We start from the raw sequence: 6,000 nt of genomic DNA, 5'->3' as shown, positions 1-6,000 counted from the left end.
TGCATTATTTAGTGGGATTTATAGGCAGAATATGGCAAAAAAAAAAATGAATGTTATATTCTAAAGTAAGTGAAGTCATGTATAATCTAGAAAACACAGATGGCATAGGTGTTGCACTGCCGTGTTTCTACACCAGCCCAGAATAGACAAACCAAACACTAGTTCTACCTACAGCCTTTTTATCAATTTCCTAGTTACCAAGTTTCCTATTCACATGGAACGGTGAAATCCAGATGTTGTGGTTAGTAATGGCTTATAACTAGTTTATTACTTCATTCATTCATTAATAAATGCTTTATAAAACATTAATAAAGCCACTAATAACATTTTTATAAACCCTATATAAAAGCTGAATTATTGACAAACAAGTTATGCATACTGAAATATTGAAAGTCGCTCAATTAAAGCGAATAAGCTCCTTTTTTGTCACGTCAAACAGCAGAAGCTCAGCAGACCTCCCACAGTGCCCTACAGACTCAACCAAACTTTCTGAGAGATTTCACCCCCCTGCCCTATCCCATCGTGGAAGGTTTTGATTCACAGGACTGACAACCTTATTATGCGGCGCACTTATTATTGATATTACGCCGCAGAGGCGCGGTTGCCATGGTCACCGAGCGAGAGACATTTAATTTTCTCTCCTCCATCATCATTATCTATGGGGCCATCTGTTGTGGAAAATGAATTCAGCCTCATTTGCATGACTGATAAGCACATTCTTTATCTGTCCCACAGAAGGTCATATGCCATGGATTTGGGGACTAGAGAGGGAGAGAAAAGAGAGTGAGGGGGTGAAATGATGCGTGGTCTTACCTCTATGAAGGAGGTAAATGGTGTGCATGTGTGTGTTTGAGTGTCTATTGGAGCTTGGATGTGTGCATGTGTCTGCATAATGCATGGACACGTAATGTTTATGTATGCCCTCTTGTTTATACCCATGCCATGGCTTTGTTCTCATGTGGATGCTTTTGAATTTACATAAGTGTGTGCCTGTGTGTGTGTGTTTGTGTACACTCACCATTGTGACTGCATGCAGCAATTGCATGTGTGAATGCACACGTTTCCACATTGGTGTGGTTGAGTGTCTATGCATAGTCCTGTAAGTGTAGGTCTGTGTTTGTTGGAACTGTACTTTTGGACCTCAGAGCCAGTGAATCTTTTCAAAGTTATTACATTTTGGCCAGTCCGACCTCTTCAAGAGACAGTCTATGGTGTAGTATTAGAACTACAGATGCATTAATTGATTTTTTGGCCGCTTGAGGGCTGAATAGTTGAATACACAGAACCTGACATCATCCAATAAAGTTGTTATGGCAAATGCATTAGCAAACAACCGTCTATTTGCACATCAAGTGGACAAACAGCAACATTAGTATGTATTTAGTGTCTGTCCACCTGATGATGAGTCCAATGTCCACTCTCCTTTTAGCTCTGTTTTTATCTCCACCAAATCCTGGGAAAAATATCCAGCTCTTTAGCTGCTAAAAGCTGCTTCACCAACTATTCACTAACTTTCTGTCTGCTGCATGGCACCGAACAGGCAAGGGTTTATCAGATTTTTAGCAGATTTTGTTTTATTTTCTTGTCTTTTGTTTTTTTTTCTCTATCACAGGACTTTAGAAAAGTGATGTTGTGAGATTCTGCACTTGTAATTTTCTGTTATTTGCATGGATTCTGAATATTTGACAAATTCCATTAACTGTAAAATTATTTTGTTATTTCCTAACATGAGCTTCTACTATAAATAGAGCTGTTGTTGTGAGGTAGTTATCACGGTCCCCAGTGCACGCTATTAAGATGGGCCCTAGTGTACACCAGTTGTTAGTATTGAAGCACACACACACACACACACGTGCACCATTAGGTGTATAAATATTTTAGTTTTATTTTTTTAACAGTGTGTTAGATTCTACAGTTGAATGAGTTGCTTAGGCTAGAGGTCAAAGAGAAAGCTATCAGAACCATGGATAGCACTCTGACGGTCAAAGTTGTCACTTGACATTGGACAACAAGAAAATTACACACACACACACACATACACCACTTTTCTTTCTATTGGAAAGGAAATATATTCTTATATGAAACTGCTCACAACAAGGTCAGTGCATTATCTCGAGCAATCAGGTCATGATTTTTTGAAAGAGATGTCCCATTATACTGGAGAGAAAGAAAGCAGAAATCTCTACGCCTGATATATTCAAAACTCTGCAGTTCACACACACACAAAAAAAAAAAAAAAAAAAAAAAAAAAAATCTTGATGGAAAAATATGTACCTTTGATTTTGGGGTGAACTCTCCCTTTAAAATGAAAACAGCTGTCTCCTGCAGCTGGAAACATGACTGATGTGAGTGGAGTTTGCAGGGCAAAACATTTAGGCTCAGCTAAAACAGGCTAAAACACTGAGGGGAATGCAGAGTCGGGTGATAATTCTCTGTGTATTTGTCACTATGAGGGTCATAGTCATGTAATCAATAGAAAATATTGATTACTGCAGCTTTATTAGGTATTGGCTTGTATAGAGCTGAGGTTAGAATCTAGTCACTGAAGGTCCTCACAGGAATAGTAATACAGACTTGTGTGTGTGTGTTAGTGTGTTTATCCCCTGAAGCCAAGGTTGTGTGTACAGTATGTGTGTGATGTTGCTCTGTGTGTGTGTGTGTGTGTATGCAGGTAAAGTGGCTCCCTAAGGGTTTGTGTGTGCTCTGGTCTTTCATGTCTGGCACATTTGTCATCCCATTCTAAAGACACAAGTCATACACACATGCACACACACATACATACACACACACACACACACACACACCATACTGTACATAAGTAGGCTGAAGCTTGTTATTCCTCCTCTCTCTTACTCCCAAAACGCCAGCAATGCAACCTCTCCTCCCGTATACATCTCTCTCTGTTCCCTTAAGGTATCACTCCTTCTCTTCTTCTTCCTTCTCTTCTCCTTCCCCCACTCACCCCCCTACCCCCACCCCCCCAACACACACACACACACACACACACACACACACACACACACACACACACACACACACACACACACACACACACTCTTCTCCCTTGGTCCCACTGAACAACAAGCCTTCACCTTCTCCCACGCTATCGTCTCCGGTCCCAAAACGCACTGATTCTCCTTCTCCTCCCGCTCTGGTTCCCTGGCTCCTGCTTGCTTCCACTCTGCAGCACCATCAACACCTCTAACCTCGACAACATCCCTCTTCCATCTGCTCCCTCCATCCCTCCTGCAGCTACGGGTCTCTCCTCTTTCTTTCACTCTTTCTCTGCCTCTGTGTCTGTGTTCAACCACTCACTTCATTCTCACTCAAACCTAAGAAAAGAAGTCATGCTGGGGTTTTACATTTACAAATGCATTTATAGTGTGTGCACACTTCCCTCGAAAAATGTGTGACTTTTTCTTCAAAAATTGTTGAAGTGCAGTACATATATGCATGCAGTATGTCTTACATATGTTCTGCTGGTGCCTGAGAAAGCCTTGACTGTAAAAAACAAAACAAACAAACAAAACAACAACAAAACAACTATGTGTTGTAACCTAAAAAAGTTAGTGTCTGCACTGTAAAAAAAACATGAGGCAACTCAAAATTTCAAGAAAAAATACTGCAATAGATTATTGAGTTTCGAGCCAAACTCAAACTCAACCTTTAATCTTTAGTTGAGATAATTTATTAGAATTTTCTTCTCAGGATGAACTTGAATCTTTGAGTTTTAGAGACTTTAAACATGTATTTCTGACATTCAGAAAAGTAACTATTTCGGTGCCCCAAAATTAAATGTCTTGAATTGAAAATATCAACATTTTAATCATTCACTTTCACTTCAGTGAGTTTACTCAATAACTTTTATAGCACAATGTTTTGTTTTGTTTTGTTTTGGGGGCGGTCTTCTAAAACTCAAATATTCAAGTTTACCTAAAGAAGTAAAGTAAATTATCTTAAAAGATTAGTAATTGGTCAAACTACTATAAACTCAAATCTGTTTCATTGTTGCCTTGGAATATTAAGTTTTCTCAACTGTTTTGTTTTTACAGTGTGTTATGTTGAAGCCTGAGAAAGCTTTAACTATAAAAAAAAAAGTTTCAACTTTAAAGAAGAAGGTTTGTTTCCAGACCACCTTGACATTTTAAGTTGACTGAATTTGAAAAGACAGGTTGAGGTAATTTTGTAATGATTCAAAATAAATGTCTCAAATCATATAAACTCAAAATTAATTTAGTTGCTCTTAACAAAACATGTTCAGGTAACTTAAGATATTAACTTCAACCATAAAACTTTTCAGTCACAATGATGAAAATTAAAAATAATTTTGATTTCCTTTTACATTTTCTCAGTCATACAAAGAAGTCACAGCTTCAGCTGCTCCTGTTTGAGCTACTTCCAGATAATATGTGAAACTGCTCCCACTGAATTGATTCAATTTTAAGTGTAAGGGGTTTGGGACTGAATTCAGCTCTAACCTTCATCATGGGTCATTTTCATTATTGTCAAAACAAGCAACATTGTAAAAACACAAGTGGAGAAAATTCATAATTTCAAGGCAACTGCCTTCACTAGATTTTTGAGTTTTGAACCAAACACTAACTGTTAACTTTAGAAATAAGCTGAATCATCTTTTATTGAGATAATTTACTTTTCCTATTTAGGCAAACTTGAATCTACAAGTTTTAGAAATGCCCCCCAAATTGTATTTCAAATATTGTTCACAGTGGGCTGTGAATCTGATTGGTCATTATTTTATTAAATGGTTGCAATTCAAAATATTAAATAATTAACCATTATTCACTCTACCTTCAGTGAATTAACTCAACAGTTTTTGAATCACAATTTTTGGAAAGCTTCTAAAACTTAAAGATTCAAGTTTATCTGAAGAATAAAACTAAATTATCTCAATAAAACATTAGTAGGTGGCAAAACTTAAGGGATTGATTTGAGCTCAAAACTCAAAGCAAGTTCCCATCATATATGTTTTCTTCAAACCTTTTAAAAGAAAGTCTCAGGAGAGTTTTAACTCTCACACAGTGCATGCTGGGAAGTCTGTTCATGTGCTGATCATGTTTCTATAGAAACTTTTTAGTTTTAGTTCAATCTTAAGGCCTGTTCAGCTACCAATGTAATGTTTACACCTTAAATAAGCATTTTAGGACTTCTTTTTCATGTCGGCCCGGTTACTTATCAGAATCAGAAATATTTTATTGATCCCCGGAGGGAATTGTTGCTGTATTATAGCTATATCACACAGTTTTCTTTTGCAGATTAAGTTTGCTCCAGAACAAGTAAAGTGGACCTGGAGTTCAGATTGTTACCAGGGTCGAGCTCATACTCTAAGTCTTTTGTTAGTCAGATAAATCTTGAAATAAATTCAACCATCTAATTAAAAGTTTTATCAGTAACACTTTACACTAAGATTACCTTTACAAATAATTTGATTTGGTACAAATCAGTTTATCATTAGGTTATTAATTAAACACTATAAATCATCAATTCAGTGACCTATTGCTTGCCAAAAGATGAGCCCACATTTATCTGTAGTGTTAAGCCTCAGATCTCATCATCAGCACTTCTTAATAGTCAAAAACAATTATTTGGCATCAAATTAACGTACCAAAATACCATATTTATACATAAAGGCTTTAGCAATATTGTTTACCTTGACATTTACACCATGCACTGTTTTATACTTTACAATAAAGCTTCCTTTTGCCGGTTATAAATGTTAGTAATTCATTAGATTAATTAGTAGTAAGATGTAACTAGACCTTGCTAATGAATGAACCCACATCCATGTATTAAAACTGTTTTATTACTTTCTTATATTTGTTTATAAACCATTCATAAGTCATTTATAAGCATAATCGTATTGTAACAAGGTACCTGTTTATCTTCCTGTCTCACTCAGTACAACCTCTTCAACTAGTTCAAAATGCTACAAGACCATTTACAAAATCCAGGAGAAGAGTCTTCATAATGGCTATTTTGGCA

Source organism: Lutjanus erythropterus, chromosome 18 (genome assembly GCF_056507025.1).
Source record: "Lutjanus erythropterus isolate fLutEry1 chromosome 18, fLutEry1.hap2, whole genome shotgun sequence".
Classification (NCBI taxonomy): Eukaryota; Metazoa; Chordata; class Actinopteri; order Lutjaniformes; family Lutjanidae; genus Lutjanus; species Lutjanus erythropterus.
The sequence above is the reverse complement of the archived record's forward strand: the minus strand, read 5'-3'. Positions refer to the sequence as shown.